Here is a 16,461-nt window from a genome sequence, read left to right on the forward strand (position 1 = left end):
CCGTAAGATAGACTCCCTTAATACCATCAAAGCACTCAAGTCCGCTATATTTCTATTCGGCAGTCCCTGCCGGATAATAGCAGATCAGGGAAGATGTTTCACGGGTAAAGAATTCCAAGAGTTCTGCAAAAGCAAGCAAATTAAAGTTCACTTGATAGCGACCGGTGCTAGTAGAGCCAACGGACAGGTAGAGCGTGTTATGGGTACATTGAAAAATATGTTCACGGTAGTAGAGACGACCGGGCGGCCGTGGCAAGACGCGATTGGGGAAATACAGTTGGCTTTGTACTACCGTACCACCAACCGCGTGACCAACTCGAGCCCATTAGAACTACTAATATGTAGAACGGCAAGACCTTACGATCTGTTGTTACCCGGTAACATGGAGGAAAAGGAAATCGATATCTCCAATGTAAGACGACAGGCAATAAGAGGGATAGAAACGAGTGCTAAATACGAGAAAGGCAAGTTCGACAAAGCTAAAGCTAGAGTGATTAGGTTTAACCTCGGTGATTTCGTATTACGCAAGAATGAGGAAAGGAATCAAACCAAATTAGATCCAAAATTTAGAGGTCCACTTGTAATAGCAGAAGTCTTGGAAGGGGACAGGTATATCTTAAAGACATTAGACGGTAAGCGATCGTACAAATACAGTCACGATAGGTTGAGGAAAATGCCAGATGGTCGCATCCCTGCTGAGTTGGATGTCTGTAGTGAAGGCAATAACAGTGAATGACGATATGAGCACTTTGATCTCCGAAGATCAGTAGCACTATGCCATTAACACCCGGCAGAACGAGTTGGCACGTGTTTCGGGGCGACAGTATGATGAGGCTCAGTGAGGACATGCGATGTGACTCGCACGCTTCTCGGGGCGACAGTATGGTAAAGCTCGGTGAAACCGTGGAACGAAGCTCTATGTGCTCATACGATCTAGAAGACCGAGATCCTTTGGAGTGCGAAATCGAAAATGGTCCATCATGCCGTTACGATCCGACTAATAACCTGCAGGATGCAACTATCACCTTGAATACTAACTATAACGCTACTAATTTTCATTAGCTTTTATTTCTTTGCTGCCAAACCCCCGTACAGGATTTGTTGCTACACTGGATCCTTACCTCATTCGAGCACTTAGTTAAATTGTAAATGATGTTAATCGTATCGAGTCTAATGTTGGAAAACTCAATATTTTAGTTACACCCGAGGACGTGTGATAGTCAGAATGGCCGTGTCGGAGATGAAAGAGCACCGGAGCCTTCGCCTCGGAACTTTGGGAAGACACCTAGTACCGTAATTTAGATTTCACCATAGCCGTATTAAGAAAGCCGTTGTCATTCGATCCGACTGTACTTATTCGAGGTTTATGATAGTGAGCTCGGACTCGAGGCGACAACCAGTCGCCGAACGTAGTCGCGGTCAAGGGGATGAACGTTTTGTTTAACCAAGGCAGGAAGTAACTCTATACGATGGTAAACGATGGTAACGATGGTAAACGTTTCAATGGTTTCTGTCCCGTGGCTCGCCACACGCAGACTATGCTTCGAGTAAGACGATTACCAGATGTTGATGCCTCTCCACAGTACATGTTCGGCTAGCCCGAGGACCCGCTATAAATTTTAAGATCTATTTAACGAAAGTCCTTCAAACCGACAAACGGCTAGCACCCTTCCCCAATTTCCACCAACTAAGTAACTCCAATTTCCCTCACTTTCCGAATGAAGACTTTTCTCCACGAATCCGATGATCTCGTGCCCTTGGACACACCCATCGTAGTTTTCCTCGACAGCGTCACCGTGATGGAGAGACACACTTTCGTACGATTTTAACGACGATACAAGTAATTGTCCGGTACGTAGTGCTTGTTCTGTGGCGACCTGAATATAACTTAGACTTCCACGAAGTATACACGTTCGACATCCCGTTGACCGCGGATTCGTTACCGGACCCGAGGCCATTGTCATAGCGCCGTGAGTATCTAACATTGTGATTAATTACCAACGCTGTAATACCACTCACTTGTGCCAATAAACTCTACCATTGTTACACCGCATCGATGGCCAATATCAACCAAGATTCATCCAACACCTCCACCCCCAATCCTATCGTCCAGCCGACATATATATTTCGCATTTTCAGTCTTCGTCGTCGTCGATCCTTATCGTTTTAAAAGTCGTACGGTTCCAGAGCAATTGGTCGCAGTCGCAGACCTTTCGGTTAGCGAGCTCGTTAGCGACTGTCTTATGAAACTCATGGCGAAGAATGAACCTACAGTTTTAGGTCTGAATTTAGATCCCGAACGATCGGAACCACACTGAGACAGACGTCTGTCTTTCTTTGTATATTTACGAAAATAAGATCATCAAGTAGTCAAACAATTTGATGCTCGGATCTCGATAATTACGAACAACTACATTTCTGTTCTGTTAACCGATGTGAGTGTTCCATATTTTACCTTTTCTGCGATGTCGATTCGATATTAAGAATTTATTTATAACGTTAGAGGTATAAGGCTAACACTTAGATGGAGCGTAATTACAAGAATCTTTTACGTATCGCAACTGAGGGTAAAATAACAAAAAAAGAATAAAATAAAAGAATAATAAAAATAAGGTTTTGCGTGTGTGTGTGTATGATTAAGCGAGAATGCAAGGCAAGAGGGAGGATAATTATTGTAAATCGAGTTTATGGCCAGCAGTCTGAACATAAAGTATACTACGTTGCAAGCTACGTATGCGAGTGAACGTAAAAACTATATTACTACCGTTACGTTACAAGGCACACGGACGAGCTTGTTAGTTAGGATAAGTTAGGATAAAAAGATTAGAAAATAAAACCAAGCACGCTGTAATGGTATTTCGCGACGTATTTTATTCTGTAACGTTATATCTGGTATGGTTATACCTTTCGATAAAAATCACAGATAATAAACCGAGTCTCCGTTTCAGTTGTAAGAAAATAAATTTCATTTTGTATTATGTGACGTTGCACTTTGTACAGCAAATCCGTGTTGCGTGAACAACGAAATAAGCGTAACCCGTATCATCGGTTGACACAGCCAACATAGTTAAGGTAAACCAATTAAGGCAACGAGTTAGTAAAACGATTACCCTTCACGTTTTCTCCACGTTATAATCGTGTACGATCCGCCTACCATGAGAAAGGTTATTTGGCAATAGACAAAAAATAGTAAAAAGTCATGTAACAACAATAGCAAGAATCCGATATTAACCGGTTAACCGAGTCATTAATACCGTTGATTTTTATGCATTTCTAAATAATTTGTAGATATTATTCTAAATATCCATGGAACTATCGATTAAAAAATTATTATTCACGAGAATATAAGAAACAAAGATTATTAAAGTTATTTTATCTGGTATTACATGCGTGTAATTCGCGACTCAACAACTTTATTTAATTATTTTGCTAAATTGATTCCTCGTCTGCTATATTTGCAGAAAGATATTTCTGTTGCGTCAAATACGTTTCCATTTTATATTATCTTCCACAGAGGTACTACATACGTATTATCTTTCTGTCTACCTTAACTTCAATTTTATTAACTCGTCGCTTGTTGACTTTGTCAAATGTCCTTTGTTTACTTTGAAGTTGCGAAGCACGGAAAGCTTCCTAGGTACGTGTCCCACTCAGTCTAATAAAAAACGTTCAGGTGCACGAAAAAGAAAAACGCAAAGTTCAAACGCACGCTAATAGATGGCTATATTTAAAAAATTACTCATATTAAATATATTAAGGGCTAAGTGACTTCAATTTTATTAGCTCGTTTCCTGCTGTCTTTAATGTTGCGAAACACGAAAAACCTTCCTATCGCTCTCATCTAATAATAAGCATTTGGGTGCACGAAAAAAGAAGATTCAAGCCAGGATCAACGGAAAGTTCTACTTAAAAAATCAAATATGAAGAATCGAAAAACTTTTATTCATCTCCGATAATATCGACCCCGAGATGTATCTTGTTAAGATTATCCTCCTTCGAAGATTAAACGCTTCATGGCTATATAAAATGGTAACGAGTAGCGCCCTCTCCTAAAGTATTTAAAAAACAGGAGTAGGTCAGTGTGAAATTAAATGGCTGGAATTTTCAGCGATTTCCATAGACAGTGTCTTTGAAATACCTAATTCTCGCTGTTTCACGTATAAGCGAAATAGCGCTCAGCTTTCCAGCAAAAAGCAAATAGCTATATTCTGTAGTATTTGAAGCATCAACTGGCGAACAAATCCGAGAGGAAAAGTTTCGTGAAATTTACATCTTGAATTTCGTTATTTCATTTAACGCAGAGGGATTGGCGTCCGCTACGATCGATACGTTGGCAGATTTGCCTGCGGTTTCTAGCGATTGTCGCGACGATTCTAATTGAGTTTTGCGAAAGAAATGAAATTAAACGTTGGTCGTTAATCGATGGCTGGAAAATAAAATGGATTGCCATGATTCGTCGTATCCCCCGCCTTTTGTTTCTTTCTCATCTTTCGCGTTTCACTGTCTTCGCCAATTACTATATAGAGCCGTACTTTTCTGCTGGCAACTTCAGTTTACGAGATTAAACATTAGCTGGTCCCGTTTCGTTTGATAAAACTGACATCTCATATACGACCTGAGGCATTCTACGAGCTTGGCGCAGGTTTAATAGAAATGTTCGGTAAATATGGACAGAGATAGCGAATGTTACCTGTATAAACATTCACTCTGATCGAAAACTAAAAAATCTGGAATTTTCTGCTCTTGTGCTGAATTACAGTGGTTCGCGAAAATATTTGAATATCCCTGCAAACTCCTTGTGGACATATTATTAAGAATATCTTGATATCCTATCGATACTGTGACAAGATTAACGTATTATTACAATTTCAAACGAGTATGACAATGTATGTAAGAGTCGCAGGACATTTACTGCGATTAATTGTATGTTTGAGACTACTACTAATGTTGTATACTAATTTTTCGTTAAGCATATGTTTGCAATAAATGCCTTGCAACCTCTATATATATATCGAATTGGTTTCAAATTTTCCATAATGTATTAATGTATTAATAACAAGAGTTCTGTAGAATCGGAGAAATAGTCTCATTCATTTCATAGTCAATTCATTTTAAAAATTAGCGAGAATACGAGTACGTAATAGGAACTTTAATAATTCCAGAATCCCATAGGCAAGTAAAAAGAAATAATTTAATTGAATTTGCTTTAGTTCAACTTTATTTCTATTTCTTATTTAATGCAATTCTATTTTATTTAATTTTAATTTCCATGTTTCTTTCATTTTATTAATAATTTAATATAATCCTAACTCAATAACATAAATCATATAAAGAAGGATATATAAATAAATCGGTACAATACGATGCAAGCTAAATTTATGTACCAAAATTTTGACCACACCTTATAGATACGATAACTAATTGGAAATTAAGTAAAAACTACTTGTAATAACCCGCATTGCTTGTCGGGTTGGAGGAGATATTCAATCAACAAATAATTTCGCTACGTTCGAAATCTTCTCGCTCCTTAATCAATCACTAAATAACTAAATCGTTTTAAATTAGTTAAACCTTCAGTGTTCTATTTTCCTATTCACTAAACGACATTTTTAAGTATATCAATATTATACCAATATGTAGAAGTTTATATTTCCAAAATACCTGTCTTTAAAAGTAAAATAATAGCAAACAAGGCAGTAAATAAAGTAAACGATCGTATTGCTCAACAGTCTTAACAAATAAAGCAACGATGCTAAAAGTAACAAAAATTGCTCCATAGCATATGTCCTCACAATTAAATTACGAATTAAAAAGGAGAATAGGAGTAAAATTAACAAATCGAATGTAAGCAAATGAAAGAATCATTCTGTATTATGTTTCCCTCGCTACTGGCGGGATATTCAAACTTTTAATAATGACAGCGTCTCTTCAATCAAGAAATCACACATGCAAAAACTTTTACCTCGTAATAACGGTATTATTATACCATCGAATAAGTAAAAAATTAACACTCACCAAGAAAACGGTATAAGCAACGAAGATTTACAGCTTGGCCTTCGCGAGACAATAGTGGTGGTTGGCGCCAGACAAGTGGTCGAGAAGAGTATGCCCTACTGCACAGTCATAGGCATAGATCGTGCACCCGAATTGTCCCGTCTGTCGATGGATATTACCTGCAACGACCTCCGTGATACATTTCTTGCGCTACGCGAATAGGTGCACATGTTTGCGTGCCACTTAAAATCGCGTACGCACGAAACAGCTCGAGAATTATCCACGAATTCTACGAATTCGCAGTTACTAATCGCTTACCAAACGTCGATTATGTCGTTAGCGCTTGAAAAGACATTCGAATGTAATTGTTGCAAAAGATAAAAGAGCTTTGTAAAATAGACGATCCAATTCCTATCGCGTTCACAGTCGAAGTGGTACTGTGAGGCTCGTTGCGACCCGGCGTCCCCTTCTACGATCGACCCCCGAGCTCAATAGCCAATCAGCGTTACGCATTCTCCAACGTTCAAAATCCTTCCGTTGGATCCACGGACGGCCGATGTCAGTTATGCGAGGGGGTGGAAAGCACTTTTGGCGGTATCACATGTTGCTTCGCTGTAAACATGGACGATCTGGATTTGATTCAATTATCCAAAGCGAGAGAAACGGTGTTTGAGTGGTGGCGCGAAAATTACCGATTTCGTTGCGCATATTGACAAAGTTATGACGAGGGATCTGGTATGGTATGTACTATATAGCTTTTCTCGCGGGCTATGTTTCTTTATATTGTATATCGAAGTACGCACCTAACGTTTCAAGAGAAGCTTTGCATGCCTTGTATAACTTGAACTGTAGTTTAGATTTACAACTTTACTTTAGTCTTTATGTTACTTACACGTCTATACTTCTGTTTAGCGGCATATTGCTCAAGCAAGAATATTCTGCAGGCCTCAAAATTCTGATTATATATGTTGCCTTGAAGCTTGGTTCGTCGAAGCAGGGAAAAGCATGTCTTGCATGCGTTGTTTGGAATTGCGTGGAAGCGAGCCACCTAAAACCATTGAATGTCAATTTCGATGTATGTTTAGTTCTCTTTATTCTTCTTTTCGGAAAGTTCAATTTTTAAAACAGAAAGTAATATCGCACAGAAAATAGCTTTTGTAGAATCTAAACTAAATTCCGTGTTATTATAACTTTTAGTTACTTTTTTTTAATTTGTAAATGCAAGTATTCATGAGAAAGGGGAGACAGAAAAGAAATGCAAAGATGGAAAGTTTCGAATATGTAAAACGTAGTGAAATCCGTAAATGATTTCATAACTGCTCTTGAACATTTCTTACAAACAAACGAGTCATCTCATACTTTCCTACAGGAGAAGTACATATTAATCAGAAAAAATTCCATTGATGTTGTCTATGAATGCTTATGCATCCAGCGAAGTCTGTGATTATTTTCTTTATCTGGAAACATACGTTATAGTTTTGAAGGTTATTTGTACATTATTTGTTCACAATCGTTATAAAAAGACCGGAAATGTATTCAGGTCACGCACATGCTTTACTGCTTTATACGTACCATCGATGTTAAAAAACAACTCGTACCGAAAGGATTAATATAATTTTTATTTAAATTTTTTATTTCATATTCATAGACGAAAACTGTGTTGTGTTGTTTGTCCGCAAATATGTAAAACGATTCCATTATATTATAAAGTTCTGAAAATCGATAGTTTTCGTTATACATTTCGTTAGTTAAAATAGTTAAATGACTTTCCAGAAACAAGTCATGCTTCATGGACATTTTGAGCTTAGTTAGCGTAAAAGTTAAACCTTGTTCTGTAATTAGTTAAGTTACATGAAATTAAACGGATTTCAAGTAGCTGGTATGTAAATGATACTTAAACTAACATGTAATGCTTAAATCGTAAAATAAATATACATATAAAATCAGTTAAATTTAGGGAATCAATATCGATAAACGCGAAACTATAAATAACATCGTTAAGTCAAAGGTTATTTGAAAGAATTTCAATTTCACTTCAAACTTGAAAGGATATTTCAGATCAAGTAAATAACAAATTTATACCGGTATAGTGATCTCATGTTTCTTGAATTCAAACAATTTGTGTAATCGGTACGAGAATGTATGCAATATGGGATATTAAAGAGAATCGCATTAGGCATTATTGCACCATGTACGTCATAAATCGTCGATGAAAGCTCTGAAGTGGACAAAAAAGTTTATAGCTTCGATAAATAAACTGTTCTTTGTAAATGATAGGTTAAAAAGCAGGTAATCAGCATTAATATCAATAGGATATTCCATCGAATAATTTTAAGGATCTTTGTATTTTAACATATCCTTTAGATAAAAGATAATTGTTAGTTTTATAACGAAGAATCCACAAGTGTTTCCACAGTAACAAAGTAATTAACGTTTCCTTAAGGGACTAATTCTTGTTACAGATTTCTTTCACCTTCATCTTTGAAACTATTCATAAATTATATTTATATCTTTCAAAAAATCACATCCTAATCCTTAATAATGCTCACAGTTTTGTAGTATTTAATATCTTTTGATTTATTCGAGATTTCTTCAAATCTAATACAGAATTCAAAATGTTTCACGTATTTATTATAGTCTATAGATTATGCTTACAGACTTGGTTCATGTATGTACGTATGTGTATTATACATTATTGTATTTAAGAATTTATATGATCGTCCCATGAAATACCTCTAGTCTGTAGGAAACAGTCTGTTGCTACTATGGTTTAGATGAAAGAATATTATGACATGTCGTTTAACTGTATGATACCATCTATTAATGTACCAACGATGACTTTAATGACAGTCTAATAGATATTGCGCTACAACTTTGATCGACGTGACTTATTTCTATGATGCACTTCGACAAGCTGATTTCAGCCAAATCAAGTCAAACGAAGTTTCTTATGTTTAATATTCATATAAACTTACTATGCATGTACGTAGTTTGTTTCAATAGCATCTACGTACTTTAAGAAACTAGTTGATGACGTTGTTTCAATAACACAATCATAGTGGTTTTTAGAATAATCATGATTCGAACGCAGACTATTAGGGGATGATATGTTTTAAGAACAAAAATTATAGTTTTCCCTTCTAAAACATGAGATTGAGATTGAAATAATTTTGAAAGAAGAGCGAAATAATTTTAATTCTTTAACCATTTAACTCTACCTTAATAACAAAATACAAGAACGTGTTAAGTATACATTATTACTAATTTAATTATTTATATCACTAATAAACAATATTCTTAATTCGCAATTCTTATATCATTGAACTATACTATTAATGAAATGATTTTATATAACTTGCAATTCAATGGAATAAAAACATGAATGAAATATTTAAACATACCTACGTACATAGATTTCCAATAATTTTACGTAACTTTATGAATTAACACGTTACAATATATTTTGCATATATATACGGTATATATCTGTTACATTTATCAAAAATGATTCTTGTTCAATTACATTCGCCACTTATATCGCGGAAGCGTAATGAAAAATATTTTACGTATTGTTTCTCGTTTTTATCGTAAATTGAGCACGTTCCCATTTCTTGCCATAAGAAATAATGGATAATCGATAACAACAGCGTAACGAAAGTAAAAATTATTGTTCATTCACGTTTTGAACGTAATTTTATCAGCTGTACTTTTTCAGCTACTTTGATTTTACTTAATTTCAAAGAACATATTTAAATAATAGCTGGCTTAACGTATGAAATATAACGTCGAAACATTACCGCGACTGTCTTGAACAGATTTCCGCCTGTAGATGACTTTAAACGTTTCCGTATCTCGTAATTTGCGAGAAACGAATCTCATACATTTCTACGAGACCTTGCTCTGTCCATCTTGCAGTTCCTTCCTTGATTGACTTTCAAATTTCCCCCTGGATTCTAGGCTGTTTCTGTCATATAGAGTGAAGAGTTCGCTGGCCCTCGAAGCAAAGAAACAAGCACATAGAAAGTCTGCCTTTGGGGTTGGAAGTAAGCATAATTTACGATACGATGATCTAATCCCTTCATCACGCTTGGAATATACATGGTTGCCTGTAAAAGGACGCAGTTTTATATTCTCTTATATATTTTATATTCTTATATATATTATATTTTATATTCTCTTATAGTACTCACTCGAGAGAAAAGGAAATTTTAATCAACGTTATATAATATTGATGAAATCCAATCGCTGGGTCAAGAAGAAGAGAAAAATATCCTTCGCCATTGATAAGAAATATTTCATTTGACTTTCTGTTTTAATATACTGCGGTCACGAGAAAATATTTGCGCGTGTCCATATTTTCCAATGAACCGTTTTCCTATCAGCTTTTATATTTCAAATCAAATCCTTATAATCGTATGAAAGTACCATTAAATAATACCAAGTTTAATACATGTATCATGTATTTATATTCATATTATTTAAATACCTTTCGTAGTCACTGTATAACTGCCATCTGTGGATAATACATAATTCTCTATTTATTCCTTCTGTAGCCGATATTCCACGACATGCATTATTTATTGATTTGTACGTGTGTCCACAATAGGTAGATTTCTCTCTATGTGTATTCATAAAAAAAAATTCGTTGAATTCAAATCAGATGATGGAGGAGATTATTTTATTGGACACGTTTATTCTATCTATTCTATCGAGGGTTCGATTTAAACGTTCGATTTAAATGTTAAATAAAAAGTACGGTATATCAAATAAATAGGATTAATTTTTGGATCTACGCTTATCAGATATTTTATACTTCTCTCATTAAACATGTACTACAAATTTACAAAGTTTTAGATTACTTCCTTCTCTCTCTATCTCTCTCTCTCTCTCTCTCTCTATATATATATATATATATATATATATATTTATATATATATATATTTATATATATACAAATATGTACATATATGTAAGATAGTAATCCGGGGATAATTCAGGGATCTATTCTGTAGTCTGAAAATCGAGTTTTTATTATGGAGTAAATAATAAAATACAAAAATAAACAACAATTAATATGCGTCTATAACAATAAATAACAATAATTATATAAACGGGAAATAAGAAGTCTTTAGTACAATGTTTACCTGAAAATCGAGAATCGATTTTCAACGTCCTGAGCTACCGATCTTTCTTCTTCAGTCTTTAAAGTTTTAAATAACTATTCTGTAACCTTGTCTGTCTCTAATGTAACTCTCTGTCCGTCCGTTCGCGAAAAATTTGCTTCTTAAAATGATCGTCCATAAAACAAAAGAAGGTCTGTCCGTGAAACACAGCCTGTCGTGCTACCCGTAAAACAAAAAGAATCCCTATCCTACATGAACTCTAGGGAGTTTACACCGCCCCTCGAATGGGGAGTGGAACAGATTCCCTTCAGATCCCCGATTACCGTTATCCACTTCATATATGGAGTTTGAAATCCTTCTTAGAATTATGAAAGGTCCTTTCCTAATTTCTTTCAGCTTATTTCTATTCATTTTTTTTCCGTTATGGGTGAAGACCATATCACCGATTTTAAATTCGTGTTCTCTTCTTTTTTTATCGTATTTTTGTTTGTTGATTTCGAAATTTCTTGTTGAGTTTTTGAATGCTTCTTCTCTGTCTCTTTTTAGGTTTATCTTATTCACCATTATTTCCTTAGGGACGATTTCAATCATTTTTCCATTCAGTAAATGATTTGGGGCAAACCCCGTTACACTGTGTCTGGTGTTATTGTTTTCTTCTACGCTTTCTTCTGTGATTTTTGTCCATTTTCTCTTATTTTTGTCTGAATTACATCTGATCCTGTTTACTAATGTTTGATTTACCCTTTTGTTCAGTCCATTGGAGGATGGGCAGTCTGTCGAGGTGAAAATTAATTTAATGTTCCTTTTCCTCCTATACTCTTGAATTTCTTTGGATGTCATTACTGGGTATCGGTCTGCAAGGATAATTTTTATGGAATCAGTTTCTCCTGTCGAGTCTATAAGTTTTATGATATCTTCTGTGTGTTGTGTTTTCGATGTGGACATAAAAACAGCCCTTGAAAAATGATCAATGAGTATGTGCATGTATTTCTTTAGTGAGTTGTTATTGGGTGAAATCGACCTGGGAAATTCAGTGCTTCATAAACCACACAAGGTTGTTTCTTGGGCGGTGGCTCTGGCTTTCTGTCCAATCTTGCGTTATTCCCTTGTGTTTTTCTTCCCTTCGTCTGATATTGCCCCAAGAATTCGATTAACCCATTTGTTGATTGTACTGTTTCTTTATCGATTTTATCTTGAATGTGTATGGGTAATCCAATAACAATTAGATTTATCCCTGTCTCTTCAGAAGTCTTCCTCCTTACTTCCAATATTAATCATTCCTTTTTTATGGCATATTCAGTGAATGAACCTGAAATGTATTTAAAGTTATAAACGTATCGTACTGCAGACCAACCTTTATTGCCAGAAGCTTTTTGAACTGCCACCTTCCAATTTTCCCAGTTGTATTCTTCATCCTTCAGCAGATTTGCTTGGTACCATTCTGATGCTGTTTTTCCCAAATATTTCTTCAAATTCTTGATCCTTTTTTCATCAGTTTGGATTTCGTATTTTTCGTATTCGGTTTCATACTCATATTATAGTATGGAAGGGATGCGTATGTGAAATATGAATATTTCATACTCCAATCCGTGGCTTTTTGCGTTCCATCAAATTGTTTTATGACAAAGTCTGTGCCTTCTCTCTCATGCATGTTTTGTTTCTGGAAGATCTCTAATAATGTTTCTATTTGAAGATTGGGCTTTTCGATTTCGGTCTTTATTTTCCTTGTGGGGATGATCTCCGATTCTTCTAAGTAAATATCTCGAAACACGAAGTTTAAACTTGTACCGATGTATGACGCTGCCGTTGCGTCATCCATCGCGAGTGCAATGTTTCTGTAATGGCTTACCTTGGTTAAGCTGTTTGCGGCTTTCTTCACTATCGATAAACTGAATAACCACGGACGATGATCTCTTGCTTGATATTCTGGAGGAAAGACATCACATACTTCATCTTCTGGTTTCCTTATGGATTCTTATGCATTCTATTTTCTCCCCCTTGCGTTCTCGTTCATGGCGATACGTAGCTTCACTTCTAACGGCATGGCGTAGTGAAAATCGATTTGTAAGATCGTAATTTGGTGATAATTCAGGGATCGATTCTGTAGTCTGAAAATCGAGTTTTTATTATGAAGTAAATAATAAAATACAAAAATAAACGACAATTAATATGCGTTTATAACAATAAATAACAATAATTATATAAACGGGAAATAACAAGTCTTTAGTACAATGTTTACCTGAAAATTGAGAATCGATTTTCAACGTCCTGAGCTACCGATCTTTCTTCTTCAGTCTTTAAAATCTTAAATAACTATTCCGTAACCTTGTTTGTCTCTAATGTAACTCTCTGTCCGTCCGTTCGGGAAAAACGTGCTTCTTAAAATGGTCGTCCGTAAAACAAGGGAAGATCGGTCTGTCCGTGAAACACAGCCTGTCGTGCTACCCGCGAAACAAAAAGAATCCCTATCCTACATGAAATCTAGGGAGCTTGCATATATATATGTATCCTTTTAAAATTCTAAAAAATTATACAGATTCATAAAAATATAGTTAAAGACTTTGTAATATAGCGGTTTTTAAATACATATATATAGTTTTTAAATAAATGTTAAATTTCTTCCGACTATTCGTATCACATTACGATTATGCTCTTTTAGTTCTATAGCTTAGGAAGTTAGTTTAGAAGTCGAGGCTTACCTCACAGGCTTACACAAAAGTATTGGTTGAAGTTTTCCTATCAAAAAAAAAAAAAAAAAAAAAAAAAAGAAAGTAAAAAAAAGGAAAAAGTTGTAATCGCTTTAATCCGCAGGTTGTAGTTAACACGTTTGTGTTTCGATTTAAAAGTTAATTCAATTAATCCATAATATCGAAATGTTGCTAATTTTATATTATTTGATATTCAATCGTTTGATGAATACCATAGATATCTGATATTTAATCATTTAGATGAATTTCATAGATATGTAATATTTAATCGTTAGATGCGTTCCATCAAAGTTTAATATTCATCTGCCCACGTTCTCTAAGGGAAGATTTCATATAAAATAATTTTCATAACGTTTTAAGACATTTATAAAATGATTACGTAACACTTTATGTTAATTTGGAAATTTAAATAAATTAGAGAATTATCAACACCATTCGTTGTTATAACGATGCTTAATAACTCGGAATACAAACAGCTTTCAAGTAATCGGATAAAATTTATCATGCTGCTAAAGTAAAAGTATGATTTATACAAGGTAAAATCTCCTTTGTAAGTAGTGTGATGCTCGTAATGTCAGGCACACGAAGTATACGCGCATATTATATCACGTAATTTCAGCTTTATTCGATCTCTTAATCGCTTGGTTTGAAGAAGCCGTAAGTAACAAGCGAAGCCATAGCGTAAAATAGTTTTATTAAACTTGTAAACAAATATAAGAAATATAGTCGTAGTATCCAACTGCAAGTTCAAATGCGAAAAATAACGTTCGGGAAAATTTGTGACATGGTGAGAAATTTTATACTCATATCCTAAATTGATAACATATATATTATTTGTAGAAAATTATATTTATTTGTATATATGTAAACATAATATCTATTAATGAAAAAGTTAATTAAGAAATATTCTATTATTATTACTATTCGTATCTATTATTTTTCATTTAATAAAAAACTAGTGTACACCAACTCATGTTCATTCTACTGATCTTATTTTTACGGTTCGAAATATATATATGGAATTTCGATTTTCCATCGTGTTTCGCTTATGATTCATAAATATTAATTAGCATGCGATTAATTGGTGTTATAATTCAGAATGTTCGATATTCATTTACATTTATATTACTTTCACGTTATAGTTAAATATTTAACGTTGGTTAAATATTTTATTATTTGAAAGACTTGTGTCTATACTTTATATGCGACAAAAATTGAGAATTATTCACGTTTTTTAATTTAACGATCCTACTTTTATTTCAATTAAATCTCGATTCTTAAACTTTCATTTATTCGCGTCAAAATTAAATCCTAAGCTTCAATCCTACGCTTCTCTATGTAAAAACCTTTTAATCCTTATTTTTCGAATAGTTTGCGAGAATTGATCTTCGCGCAAGAATTAACGCCACTCAAGTACTAATTGATTCCATCTCCAGAGCGCTTAAGTGACATTCGATTGTAGCTTGAGTAGTTCTTATCCTCGCTGTAAAATACGACAGAATTTCGATTCATCGATCATTAATTACATTATGAGACTACTTTCTCACGCTTTTCCATTCCACGCCGTGATTCCGCTCGCCTAACTACTCTTTCGTTATAGCGCCGATCAGACTTTCAACAAGGTCACGATTAATCTCGATAATGAAATTTCCATCACTATCGCAATAAAAAAGATTATTCTACGTTAAGCTATATCTTCTTTTTTTAATTGACAGAATGCATAGATACGTTGATCGCCACGTGAATTTTATAGATTTTGGCCAATAGATCGAATAGAAACACAGACTGTGATTCTACGTGAAAAATAAGAAAGATAGGAAAAACACCTGGTATGATTTATTACAATTAATTTTTTTTCATCCGAGGATCGAAATTGAGGATTTAACCGGTGTACTTAAATTTTTACAAATTTTATTCCACATTTTCCACTCGGTTTTTCACGTAGAATCAGTAATTGCTCGCTTCTGCCGCAATATTTTTCAGCCCATTTACATTATTAAAAGAAACGTTTTACTTTTCCAAGGTATTGTATTACATTCGCGCACTCTTCTCCGACAACGTTACCTAATTCCTTCATATCGTCGGAAATTCCTTGGTCCGTAAGATTTAGCCTATTTTAGCGATCCTGGAAAATTCAACGAATAACAGTCGATTCGATCGATACGAGGAATTTTAAAGTTCGTTCCTCGGTATTCGTGTAATTTCATTATTCGCGTTTCATTCGTTGGAAACTTGCGTTAATTTGTTCGCCAACTGGAAGTTACATAAGTCCGTCGATTTTTATTTCCACGAACTGTTAGAATAGGATAAAATTTTGTTGCAATAAATTGTATTTAACGCGGAGTTATCAACCACGAGCTATTGTATAAAGCTTATTACTTATTGTATAGAACTTTTACTATATCGTAGATCAATAACGTACTAAGATTATGAAAATTTATGATTTATTTATGACTATTTATGACTTATTATTTATTATTATAATATTAAGACTTATGTACGCGACTCGAATATTTATGTATTCTCCTTCAATATCCTTAATCCCTTCGATATGACGTATAAATTTACAAATTGCCATTTTAATACAATTCAAATATAGTTCACGTGGACTACACGCGAACGATGTGGTTTCGAAT

At 34.5% G+C, this 16,461-nt stretch overlaps 2 protein-coding genes and 2 long non-coding RNA genes across 9 annotated transcripts in view; 2 read left to right on the forward strand and 2 right to left on the reverse strand.

The window, feature by feature from the left end:
• The window catches only part of LOC126916451 (uncharacterized), a 107,070-nt gene that overhangs the window by 76,981 nt on the left and 13,628 nt on the right, over positions 1 to 16,461 (forward strand). The window lies entirely within an intron of this gene.
• Positions 1 to 16,461, forward strand: part of LOC126916427 (A disintegrin and metalloproteinase with thrombospondin motifs 3-like) — a 118,231-nt gene that overhangs the window by 69,767 nt on the left and 32,003 nt on the right. The window lies entirely within an intron of this gene.
• LOC126916456 (uncharacterized) lies at positions 7,222 to 12,215 on the reverse strand. 5 transcript variants are annotated; one of them, XR_007710578.1, is made up of 6 exons: positions 11,139 to 11,770; positions 10,958 to 11,007; positions 10,185 to 10,612; positions 9,792 to 10,100; positions 7,567 to 7,706; positions 7,222 to 7,451 (listed from the first exon to the last, which is right to left on the reverse strand). It is a non-coding gene; the product is annotated as an uncharacterized LOC126916456 (long non-coding RNA). The 5 variants fall into 5 exon arrangements; XR_007710577.1 differs by lacking the exons at positions 7,222 to 7,451; positions 7,567 to 7,706 and adding an exon at positions 12,139 to 12,215 and having other exon boundaries at positions 9,898 to 10,100; positions 11,139 to 11,971; XR_007710574.1 differs by lacking the exons at positions 7,222 to 7,451; positions 7,567 to 7,706 and having other exon boundaries at positions 9,898 to 10,100; positions 10,185 to 10,398; positions 10,481 to 10,612; positions 11,139 to 11,772.
• On the reverse strand, positions 12,259 to 13,552 carry LOC126916466 (uncharacterized). Its single transcript, XR_007710597.1, has 3 exons — positions 13,357 to 13,552; positions 12,503 to 13,225; positions 12,259 to 12,426 (listed from the first exon to the last, which is right to left on the reverse strand). It is a non-coding gene; the product is annotated as an uncharacterized LOC126916466 (long non-coding RNA).

The sequence above is a fragment of the Bombus affinis genome, chromosome 5, assembly GCF_024516045.1.
Source record: "Bombus affinis isolate iyBomAffi1 chromosome 5, iyBomAffi1.2, whole genome shotgun sequence".
In the NCBI taxonomy this organism is placed as follows: domain Eukaryota; kingdom Metazoa; phylum Arthropoda; class Insecta; order Hymenoptera; family Apidae; genus Bombus; species Bombus affinis.